This window comes from Suricata suricatta, chromosome 8, assembly GCF_006229205.1.
Source record: "Suricata suricatta isolate VVHF042 chromosome 8, meerkat_22Aug2017_6uvM2_HiC, whole genome shotgun sequence".
Classification (NCBI taxonomy): domain Eukaryota; kingdom Metazoa; phylum Chordata; class Mammalia; order Carnivora; family Herpestidae; genus Suricata; species Suricata suricatta.
This window is the reverse complement of record NC_043707.1, coordinates 110044156-110056947: the sequence shown is the minus strand read 5'-3', so window position 1 is coordinate 110056947 and position 12792 is coordinate 110044156. Positions and strand designations below refer to the sequence as shown.

At 41.5% G+C, this 12792-nt stretch overlaps 1 long non-coding RNA gene across 1 annotated transcript in view; it reads right to left on the bottom strand.

Moving 5' to 3' along the window:
• The window catches only part of LOC115299388, a 34659-nt gene extending 22129 nt beyond the window's left edge, over positions 1 to 12530 (bottom strand). Inside the window, exon 1 of the long non-coding RNA XR_003912161.1 lies at positions 12302 to 12530. This is a non-coding gene — a long non-coding RNA (uncharacterized LOC115299388). The remainder of the gene's footprint in view (positions 1 to 12301) is intronic.
• Between the last annotated feature and the right edge of the window lie 262 nt (positions 12531 to 12792).

Genomic DNA, 12792 nt, shown 5'->3' with positions numbered 1-12792 from the left:
GCAGAGAGAGAGGGAGACACAGAATCTGAGGCAGGCTCCGGGCTCTGAGCTGTCAGCACAGAGCCCTACTTGGGGCTCAAACTCATGAACCATGAGATCATGACCTGACACTTAACCGACTGAGTCACCCAGGCACACCATCCAACTTGCTTCATTTTGGTGTGCCACTGCCCTCCACCAGCACTGCCCACCCAGGAAGTTCACCCCCAATCTTCCACATCTGGCTCATGAGCCAGCTCCTCCAACAGGTTTTCCCTGACCACCTCTATCTCCTTTCAGGTCAGATTAATCATCTCTCTCACTACACCATAGGCACCCAATGCCTTATATGTCCACCTCCTCCAAACTGTGAGCAAACTGAGGGCAGGGGTTATGTCATCTGCTGTCAAACTGCTGGTACCCATCACAGCACTTAACACAGAGAAGACATTTATCAAATGCTTGTTGATGAATCCACTGCTGTTCAGGAAAGGTTTTCTTGCCAGTGCTGACAAATGGCAAAGCTAAGACCCAATCTAGGCCTCAGATCACATTGTAGCCATGAGGAACACACATACACCAGTAGGTCAGGACAGAGGCAGTGGAGATATAAAAGGGGCTGTGGAGGAAGTGATGCTGGGGAGGAACAGTAAAGCAGCTCCGCACAGTGGGGAGGAAAGCATGGGCAGAGGAGGGGCAGGATTTGGAGAAAACAGGGCAAAAGTGAGTCAAAGGTGAATTACCTAAGGCTCTGCATGTGGGATGTTGAGGAAAGGAGAACATTGCCTGCTGGGATGCAAGGCTGAGCAGGGGATATGGGGCATCTGGGGAAGCTTTGCATATTTAGCTTGGCTTGTCAGTGTGATTCCAGATCACCAAGAGGACCTATGTAGCCAAGAGGCTACATTTAGACTTTTGCTTAGAACTTGATAATTACAACCAGGAAGGTGATGGTTATGTTAAGGTAGGGAAAGAAAGAAGAAAGAAAGAAAGAAAGAAGAAAGAAAGAAAGAAAGAAAGAAAGAAAGAAAGAAAGAAAGAAAGAAAGAAAGAAAGAAAGAAAGAAAGAAAGAAAGAAAGAAAAAGAAAGAAAGAAAGAAAGAAAAGGAAGGAAGGAAGGAAGGAAGGAAGGAAGGAAGGAAGGAAGGAAGGAAGGAAGGAAGGAAGAAAAGAGAGAGAGAGAGAGTGCGCTACCAGCAGCTGCAGAAAGGCCTTTTGAAAACCACACAACCTCGTTTTCAAGCATCAACACGGCTTTTACAGCATTAATGGCATTTGGGATACACTACCATCTTCCTTTCTAAATATCCAAATGCTGTCTTGGTGGCCAAGTGTGGAATTGTGCTCTTTGGAGAAAGCAATATGGGGGAGGGGGCTTTGGGAGAGCATGGACTCTGGAGGGAGACTGACCTGGGTTCCAAACCTGATTCTGCCCTCTTAAGCTGAGTGACTGTAGGCCAGCTCTACTGTCTGATGAAGGATAGATACCACAGCAAAGTTACAGACACACGGAGACCAGGAGGAGATACCTATGATGTCTAAATTCTACAAAAGGTAAATTTCTAGAATATATAGGAGCTCCTGAGGGCCAATTAGAAAAGGACAAGAAACTCCACAGAAAAATGGTGAAGCATATGAGATCAAAGGGGAAATTCACAGAAAGGGAGATCCAAGTAGATAACAGTGCTTTAAGAGAGCTTCCACCTTATTAATAATATGAAAAATGTCCAAATAAGCACAAGGAGATATTATAAAATTCTTATGTTGTAAATATTGAGAATACTTGTGTTGGTAAGTATATAGGGAAATGGGAATCTTCATGTCCTGTTGGTGGGAGTGCAAATGGGTGCAGCCACTCTGGAAAACAACCTGGCAGTACTTAGTTTAAATAAATGTTTATCTTCCTTGTGATCCAGAAAGTTTATCCCCAGCTATAAATCCAAGAGAGATGTTTACAGGGTTCTGTAAAGGATCATTTATGAATAAATTCATAAATATTTCTTGTTACCAGAGATTGAAGGCAATGAAAGTGCCCCAAGACTACAGGAAAGGTTAAGGGGAAGTATGGCCAGATTTGGCACTACACTGAATGCCATCCATTCATTAGAAGCCATGAACAAGATGTACCACTACATGGAGATATCTTGCCATGTAACACTGAATGAAAACAGTCAGTGCTGGATACATAACATGCTTATTACCTTCCATAGGAGGAAACAGGTGCTCACATCTAGTGTACTAGCTGGTGCACTGGGGCGAGTCACTAAATATTGATTCTTTTCCTTGTACATTTCCAGCTCCACCCCTCCTTCTATACCTTTCCCTGACTATCCCTTCATGGAGTTTAGAGCACCAAAAGAACTTCCCAAGGTCTCCAGGGTAGTTTAAATATTCCTGTCTAAAAGTGATGGGACATGTGTTACATGATTCTGGGGCAGGCTTACGTCCAGAGAGTTTCAAATTTCAGTGTCAGTGAAACCTTGGCCTGAAATCCCAGCGCCTGGCAAAGGAGTGAGCGTGGAGCCAAAGAGCCAGATGCTATTATTATCTCCACTTTACCAACAGGAACAGAAGCACAGAGAAATTTTAGGTAACTTGCCCCAGGGCACTCACTAATAAATTGTAAAACTGGTCTTAAAGCTCAGGCAGTTTGAATCCAGAGTCCACACTTTTTTTTGTTTCTTTGCACATTTTATTTCATGTGCCTGTGTATGTGTGTGAGGACATCTTTCAAACATACAGAAATGTACAGAGACTAATAAAAAGAATGCATTGTGCCCATCACCCGGCTCTATCCAGCCCTTTGCCATGTAACCACAAAGCAGTTTCATTGTCAATAATGTTTATTTGTTCCCTTTGTCTTTTTTTCCTTGGTCTGTCTTGCTAAAGGATTCTTTATCTTCTGTTTTCTGGGTTAGTTGATCTTTTCTATTGGTTCTTTATTTTCTATTTTATTAATTCAGTCTTTAACATTTCCTTTCTTCTACTTTCTTTGAGTTTACTCTTTGATTCTTTTTCTTACATTTTGACTTGGATTTTTCTTTTCCAGTATAAACATTTGGAGCTCTATATTTTCCTTTCAGAGTTGCTCTAGCCATTTACTTCTAGTTTTGAAATGTTAGCATTTTCATTACCATTCAATTCAAATACATAATTTCCATTAAGACTTCTTCTTTGAGACCCTAATTATTGAGATTTTTTCCCCTAATATCTGTCTTATGGACAGATTAATTGGTCATCTTTCAGTTATTGACTTCTGATTTAATTGTTTTGTGGTCAGAGATATACATGATATTGTTTTTCTTTCTGTGGTTAGAGATAGTATGATATTTAGTTACTTGTTATTACTTGATATTTGCTGCATTATCAAGTTTTACAAATGTTCATGTGATTGTTAAAGGCAGGGCTTTGTATAAATGCTTTAGATCCGCGGTCAACAAATGGGCTCTAAAGGCCAAATAGTAAATTTTTGCAACTTTGCAGATTCAGTCTGCCTCAACTATTCAATGCTGCCTTTATAACACAAAAGCAGCCCTAGTCTATACTAAATAAATTAATAAGTCTGTGTTCCAATTAACTTTTATTTATACAAAGAGGCTGTGGGCTAGAATTGGCCCATGGTTCATAATTTGCTGATCTATGCTTTAGATCAGGCTTATTAATTGTGTTCTGAAAATATTTTGTACCTTAATAATTCTTTTGTTTATCAGTTGCAGAGAAACTTATGTTTAAATCTTCCTTTATAGTAATAGATCTGTCCATTTCTCCTTGTCATTTTGCCAAGTTTTGCTTTGTGTGTTTTGAAGTTAGGTTATGAAGTAAAAACTAGTGCAGAAGTATTACAACTTCATGAATGCTTTTAAAAAATCCTTATTGCTGATTGGTCTCAGAGTCATGGAACAAAATGGAGTCAAGGTCAAATATTTCCTTTGGAAATTCTGCCTTTTGATCTAGCAGCTCATTTTGAAAGTAACATATAATTACATCTTGGTGCCCTTGTCCAAACTTCCACGTAACTTCCTGTTTCAGATGTACATCCTAATGCCTCCCATTATGGTTTACACTTAAAATTTTTAAATTTTAGTTAGCTCTATTCTTCTGCTGAGTCTTACAAGAACTTTAGAATGTTTACATGTCCCTGAAAAACTTCTCACCTTAACATTATGATTGTTCAGTATTTTAGTTCTAGTTGGTTTTTATACCCTCAAATTCATGGTTATTTTTTTAAGTGAATGATTGTTTTTCTGTTGTCACATGGTTACCAGTTTCTGTGCCTGACATCATTCTCTCTTCCTCCTGCCTGGGTTCAATTTCTTTCTTCCCAAAGTTTATTCTGTATATATCTTATTTTATCCTATTCTTGAGTGATAAATTAGTAAGGTATAATATTTTATACTAGCTCTTTTCTCTCAGAAATTGGAGTATAATTCCATGGGAATGGTGGGGCTGGGTCTTCCATTATTATGGTGGTACCTACACCAAATTGTTTTTCTTTTGTAGATGATTTGTACTTCTTCAGTTATTTTGTAAGCTCTTTTCGTCACTGGTGTTCTGCAGTTCCACCACAATATGCATTGAATAGTTTTAATTTCTTTTATCCTGCTTGGAGATCATTGTGATTTTTTTTTATCTACAGATTTTTTTTTAATTTTTTAAAGTAGTTTATTATTTTTTTAAGTAGATTTTTTTCTACTGATTTTTAAAATCAATAACTATACCCAGATGTAAAAGCAGTAACTGAGCTTCTGGTATAGCTGAGTAAGTCCCTATTGGACTAACCCTCTTTCAGGTAACAATCATATATTTAAAACAACAAAAAACAATGACCCAAAGGCATTGGAGAGTGAAAACCCAAAACAGGCAGAGTCTGGAGAGGAGTTGACACTGGCATGGGGCAAGTTTTCCATTTTTGCAGCTTTTAGATGAATGGCAGGCCATACAACCTTGGGGGTATCTAAAACTACAATAATAACAATAACAGGAAGTGACTGGGGAATCCCAGGAAAGAAAGATCCAGAGATGTAGTCACAAATTAAAAATTTCACTCAAATCTCTGGACCAATTAATCATGCATATGCAGATTAGACTCTGAAAAGCCTTTGCATGGACAAAGAAATTGACTGACTTTTAAATTGTTACCCAGGAGATTGAGTTTTCAGCTTGGACCCAACCAAGTTAACTGCCTGCTAAAACAAGTAAGCAGACAAACAAAATCAACAGGCTCTTTGGAAAAATCAGTAAGAATCCAGAGTCTCTACCACAAAACATTAGCTATATCTAGGATTCTTTGCATACTTGTCCAAAATTGCTTGATATATGAAGACAGGAGAACACGTTATCTTTTCAAGAAAAAAGACAATCAACAGAGATCAACACCAAGATAACTCAGATATTAAACTTATTAGACAAGAATTTTAAAGCACTAGTAACTATGCTTACTGATGTAAAAGAAAATATGCTTACGATGCATGTGAAGATAGAAAACATCAGAGGTGGTGGTGATGGTGGAGGGCACTTAAGGGGAAGAGCACTGGGTGTTGTATGGAAAACAATTTGACAATAAAAAAGAAAAGAAAACATCACCAGAAAAACATAAATTATAAAAGAAAAACCAAATGGGAAATTTTAAAATTATAAAATACAATATCTACTATAAAAACTCAATGGACAAACTTGAAATCATAATGAAGATCTCATCTCCAATCTCAAGAACAGGGAGAAAAAAACTTTTAATGAATGAACAGAGCCTCAGGAATAGACACAATACAAAAAGAGTTAGCATACATATTTGGAATCCAGGAAGGATAGAAGAGAGAAAATGGAGGTAAAAAAAAAAATTTGAAGAAATTGTGGCTGAAATTTTCCCAAATTTTGTAAAAGACATAAATTATAGATTCAGGAATCTCAGTGAACTTTAGGCAAGTGAAATATGAAGAAAACTATGCCTAGATACCTTCATAGAGAAACTGCTGGAAACCAAAGATAGAAAGTCTTGAAACTAGCCAGAGAACAATGACACATCACTTACAGAGGATTGAATTTCAAGTAACTGATCATTAGAAAAATGTAATGGCAGCCAGAGGACAATGAAGGAACATCCTTGAAGTGCTCAAAAAGAAAAAAAAATTAAACCCAGAACTCCATACTGAGTGAAAACATCCTTCAAGAATAAAGATGACCCAAAAACATTATGCTAAGTAAAAGAATTCAGACATGAGACCACACATATTGTATGGACTCATTTAAATAAAATGTCCAAGAAAGGTAAATTTATAGAGGCAGAAAGTAGATTAGTGGTTGCCTGGAGATGGAGGCAAGAGCAGAGATTAACTGCAAATGGACAAGAGGGATGCTATGAGGGATGAGGGGATGAAATGTTCCCTGACCTGGAGATGTGGCTAGTGGCCCCCAAATCCCTCCCCACAACGGGTTCCCAGGGTGTACTTTCCCTTTCCCACAATAGCACTCAGGTTATTGCAATTGTGTGCTTAGTATCAGTATTCTCCAGTAATTGTGAACTTCATGAGGACAGGCTCTATTTCCAAATTGTTTTTCTTGGTATCCCTAGTCCCTAGCACAGTGCGTGAATACAAAGTTAGGGCTCAATAAAAGCCTGCTGAATGGAATTGAACTTCTCATTCCCGGTTGATGAGCCCTTTCTACAAACTGATGATTCTTTGGTTTCAGATACATTTTCTTATAACACGTGTTTTAATAATTTTTTCCTTTCATTTGTTCATTGTCTATATGAAAATCACCAACTATAGTACTTTGTTCTTTTGTCTCTTCTCTAGAACGATCAATGTTGTTCACACATTTTGCCCTTTAACCTTTCCTTCTGTATTTTATGCAACTTTGCCAAGCTTCCCCTCCATGCCACTAATTTTATGCAGTGATGGTTCTTTTCCTTGCTATTTCCAAAGCATTCCAAGTTCTGCAGTGGTACTATTGTCATCAATTTCCTGCCTTAATTGTGTTGGTTCCCTATTCATCTCACTATTTATTGTCTCTTATTTTTCCTCTTGTTTCATAAGGACCATTTTCTCCTGATTTCTTTGACACTACAAAAGCAATTGGGTAACAAAGTCATTTTCTGTATAACGGCGTAAATGTTCTTCCAAAATGGGCTCTTCCTTCATCTTTCTTTCTACCATGTTCCAGTTTTTCTTTTTGGAAAAGACGAAGAAGGGCAAGCAGAATTTTTGCCTAGGTCTTATTTCTCCCCCTGGTCCCTTATCTTTGGTTCATTTAGTTCTATTGGGGTTGTTATTCCCCAAATTATGCTCTCTGTAAGCCCCACTTCCCTTTCCCCTGGGCACTGCTGGATTACTCTCCTTAGAACAGGAAATGGAGGGGTGGGTATCTGTGATTTGCTCAGTCCTTTGGCTGCCTGAGCTGAGTTAGAAACGAGGGTGGGACGGGCCTTGGGCAGTCTCCATCCACATGACTGCCTCTGGGCACTTGCTTTAACTTTGTTCCTAGTTCCACAGCAGGACATTCCCTTGGGTCAGATGTACATCCAGACTCTGTGGTGAGCTGGCCATTTTGATGGGAAAGTCCTCTTTCATTTACCTATCGCTGCCTAATAAACCATTCCAAAATGAAGTGCCTTCAAATAACTACCAATTCATTGCTCCCGGTTTTGTGGGTCAGGGATCTGTATAGGGCTCAGTGACTAGGCAGCTTGACTGGAGCTGAAGGGCCCAAGATGGCCTCATTCACAGTCTGTTGGCTGAGCACCTAGCTTCTCCTCCATGTGGCCTCTCTCTCTTCATGTGGTCATTTGTCCAAGGCTTCTCTCTCCAGCAAGACTGCCTGGATTTCTTTCCATTGCGGTTAGGTTCTGAGAGAACAAGAGTGGAAGCTGCCAGGTCTCCCAGGTTCTATGGCGGAAGGTTACCAGTGTCACTTTCATGACATCATATTGGGCAAAGCAAGTCACAGTCATAGGGCCAGCTAGATTCAAGGGACCTGCTCCTGGGTGGGAGGCACAGCAGATGTATAGAGGGATGGGAGGAATTGCTGACAGCCATCTAGAAGACCTACCACTGCCTTTCTCTGTTCTGCTAATATTCCATGCTAATTCCTGACAGATTGCACCCTGTCCTTTTCACAGAGACAAAGAATAGCTGAGTGGCTTGAGGTTCATCGGGCCCCCATCTTTGAATGCTAGTACCTACCAGGAGAGGGAAGCAAGAATCTCCAGGAAGGTGGTTCTGCACTTTCCCAAGTCCAGCCAGTCCCCAGATTGGGGAGTATCAGTGTGGTTTCTCAAAATTTCCTACATTCTCTTTTTATCACACAATACATCTTTATCCAGAAAAGGGAGCTCTCCATCAACCCCAACCATCTTCCTGCTATTTGGTCTATGCTGCTCTGAATCTGGAAGAGACCTGTTAAAGTTTGTAGGATGTGGCTGAGACCTGGCCCTAGTTTGAGCACTCACATTCCAATTCTTTGCTATCTTTACTTCCTTTTGATGATTTCATGCAGTTCTACACTCCCTGGTGCTAAGGACTGAATTGTGCCTCCCAAAATTTGCATGTTGAAACCCTAACCAGTCTTGGTTAAAGTAACTTGACCAACGTCACACAGTGAGTGACAGATGGGAATTCAGTCAGCCTGGCTGTAGGGTCCAGGCTCTGCCTTTCATGCTGTGAGGCCTCTGGTACCTCTCCTTGTGACTCGCAGTTTGGGAGAGGAGGCAGCGTCCCAGACTTCTTCCCTGCTGGTGTCTAGCTGCCCCTGGCTCTGCTCTCCTTAGGCACCGGCCACCCCAGAGTAATGACCTGGGGAGGGGGGGGGATGGATGGAAGAGGAATTCTGCCTCAGCTGCACATTCCTTCCAGTCTTTGGGGAGGGCAACAAAGAAGCCCAATGAACACCCAGTGTGTAGGTGGGGGGAGACAGCAGCTTTGTCTGTCCTTCTGGTGTCCCTGGGAGTTCACACAGTTCCATTTCTAGGCCCTGGTCATTCCCTGAGGGCACTAGGACACCAGCATACTCCTGCCAGTAGCTCAAAAGCACTGAGACAAAATATTTTAAAAATCCATTTATTTCTCTCTTGGCACATAGAAGCCTGGTTACTTGCTATTTCAAAGTAGGCAACAGAAGCAAAGAAGCTGATTTGTGGACTCAAGTAACAGATTTAATCGGCACAGGACTTTTCAGTGTTCAGAGCACGTTTATACCAATCTAGCTTTATCTTCACGTCAGGCCTAAGCAACTAGAGAGATATTTTTGGTGTCTGGTCTATGTTGTTTGTGACAAGCTAGTCCTTCCCACGAACATGAGGAACATTAACTCCCATGGATAAAAATCAGAGTCTACATTTTTCAGTGATCACCAGATTCCAAGCCCTGTTCTAAATGTTCTTTCTCTGCAATAACTCATTTCATCTTCACCACTTTTGACCTTAACCTCCAGAGACCCTTGGTCCCATATGCAGCTCCACCTCCCTGCAGCCCTCAGTGATAAACCAGCCTGTGGATGGTGCACCCAGAATTGTGTAGTGTGTGACCTGCACAATCAGACATGGCTGCCCTGCTGGGGCACAGCCCCCTGGTGCTTATACAGGACTTACTTGGGGTCTTCTCTCTCAAAGGTGGGGCTGCCTCCTTTCTTTGTCAGAATCTGTGAGCTTTCTGTGTATTTTATCACTCATTAATCAACATTTTGAAAAAGGCTTATTTTTCTTTCTCATGGTTGCTTCCCTAGGTCACCGTCACAGAGGTGAGGGGCTGACAAGAGTCCTGCTGCTGGAAGAGGCTATGTGAGGGATTTAGGCATTCTAGAAGATGGGAGATTCTAGTCTTGGACTGGTAACGGTAGTTATTCAGGGTTTCACGTATGTGTGCATGGGTGCAAGGTGCCTGAGGCTTTTAAGGATCATGTAACAACAATGTGGTTTATGTCATAAAACAGTTGGGCTGAGCAACAGACAAATCAAAGAAAGAAGGGCACCAGACACTAGGTCAGGGACTTTACTATACATGTATACAACCCCTTTCAGTACTAAGAAAACTGTCAAGCTCATACTACTATCTACATTTTACAGGAAAGGAAATGTAACCTCAGATGTTGCCCTTCCTTCAAAACCCAGCTCAGCTGTGTAAACTGATACAACCTTTGCATTTAGCGATAAATATCAGGAGCCTTATATTCCCTTTGACCCAGTAAATAGATTCCTAGGAGTTTACCCAATGAAATAATCGGAGATGGGCCCAAAGAATATAGAGACGGATGTTCACTGAAACATTGTTAATTGATATTATTAATTATAACTAAGACTAGCAAAAACTAGGAATGTCTTAAATGATCAGGGGGTGGGTGGGGAATAAAGAAGCAAATGATGGTAGATCCAAATGATAGAATATCATGCATTCACTCATAATCAAGTTTTTGAAATAATTGTAAATTATTAAACAGGAAAATGTTCATGATAGGCTAAAAGAATGCAAAATTACATAGATAGTAAAAACCATTTCTAAGTATATGTGTATTTGCACATAGATAAAAGACTGGAAGGAACTACATCAAAACATTAACAGTGTATTAATTTAACCCATATTACATTATATCCATTAAAACATTAAAGTCACCAGGTGGTGGGATATCTGGTGATTTTTTTTCTCTATATACTTATGTGTCTTTTTCAAATATTCTATAATGAGCACATATTATTTTAATAGTCAGGGAGAAACCTCAGTGACTTTGAAACCTGCTCAGGCAGTAGTAGCCTAGATAACAGTACCTTGGAGCCTCCATGCCCTTAGCACCAACAGTCCACACCAACTGATTCCTTCTTCAGCAGAGAACTAATTACCTCTGTACCACAGATGAGGAAAGTGAAGCTTGGAGAGGTGTCGTTTCTTCCCCAGGTCACACAAGCCCACATCTGTCTGACTCCAAGGTCCCAGCTCTCCTCCACTACACCTGGGCAGGAGAAGCACCTGTCCCAGAGCTCTGGGCACTGCTGATGCCCAGATCAGGGAATTCTTCCTGAAATCATCAAGGGACCTGAGTCTGGATGGAGGGAGAGGCGCCTTCTGCTTACACCACAGTCCCACATTACAGTCACTTCTTCCACTGGTCACCAATAGCGCACTACTCGAAGTCCCCACTGGCAATGCCTAAAACCTCAAAACACCTGTTTTTTGGTTCTGCATCAGTTTCCACCCCTCACCCTACACGCTGACTGTGATACCTGTGCCCTGCTGCTAGTTGCCAGCTTTACCAGTTCACCACCACCTGCAAGCTGATGCTCCTGCTACGCCTCCTTCTAGATGAGCTGACTTTTACATCATTTCAAGGTGCCACACAGGCTCCAGGGAAGACACCTGAGGTGCTTCTGGCAATGGGTAGGCTAGGGACAGTGAGGAATGGGCCAGGCCAGGCCCGCTCCCCACTGCCCATCCCAACCAGAGCAGCTCTTTCCATCTTGGGGTTAATACTGGGCTTTGTTTGAAGAAAAGACCCGAGTGGTTGGAGGTCACAGATCTGGATCATTAATAAATACATTAAACACTCCAGTAATTAAACTGTTCTGACAGAATGAAGTCACAGAGCAGAATATGAGGATGGCTCTTTTCAAGGCAGCACTAACATTGATTCTAATTCACTTCAGCAGGGCCTGCCTTTTCTAAAGGTTTATTGGGAGTGTAGGGCGACAGACAGGGAGAGAGAGGTGCTGGAGGTGGGGATGGGTAGGAGGGAAAGAGCAAAGGAAAAGAGGGAGAGAGCAAGCAGGGGAGGCACAGGCTTGGGATCCCTAGGACAGATCCTTGGTTTCTTCAAATATTGGCATCAAAGAACACCTCTGAGAAGCATCTGTGATTTTATACCTACTTTTCCAACAAGTCAAGTCTCTGGTTTCCCTGCCTTTGCAAATGCTATTTTCTCTTCCTTAAGAGCCTTTCATATACTTGCTCAACCAGCAAACTCCCCAAATGTCACCTGGGACCCCCCAAGCCCCTCTGGGAGCCATAGACAGTATAGGGGCTCCTGGGAGGTTAGCCAACTCCCTCTGAAAACCTTGGTGGAAGTGGTCACAGTCCTGAGTTAGCTGGATGCTAACTCCACCTGTCCTTTTCCATGCCAGGCTGAATGCTACTTGAAGACATGGGACCCCACTGTCACCTCAACACTCCAGTTCCAGCTCCAGACCTGACACCTGGCCATACATCTTTCTCACAGAGTCAGACAGCCCTGAGTTTGAGCCTAAACTCCATCATTCAATAGCTGCAGGACCTTGGAAAGTTACTTAACCTCCCAGAGCCTCTGTCCCATCACATAAAATGGGCATAACGCCCTCCCTCCTTACCTTTGTCTCCACAACACTCCAAAAAAATTACGTATTAGCTTGTTTCTTGATTGGTTGCCTTCCCTCACAAGAATGTAAGCTCCCTGAAGGCAAGATGTCATGGAACAAGGAACAGCATGTGGTACACTCTTGATCAATCTTGTTGCATAAATGAATTGACTGAATAGATGTGTGGACAGCCCCTCGAGCAGTATCTGACCCAGCGGCTGCATCACAAAGAAGAGAGAGTTCTAACCAGCGATGCTGGGTCTCCCCCACAGAGCCTGTCATCTCAAGACTGAGGAAGAAATCAGCAGAGCGATGAAAAGTGAGCCATGTGAAACAGGAACCCTTGCACATTGTAGGTAGGATTATAAATGAGTGCAGCCACTAAGGATGGAAGTTCCTCCAAAAATTAAAAATAGAACTACCATATGATCTTTTGGGTATTTACCCAAAAGAATTGAAATATATAGAGATATTAGCATTCTATGCTTACTGCAGCATTATTC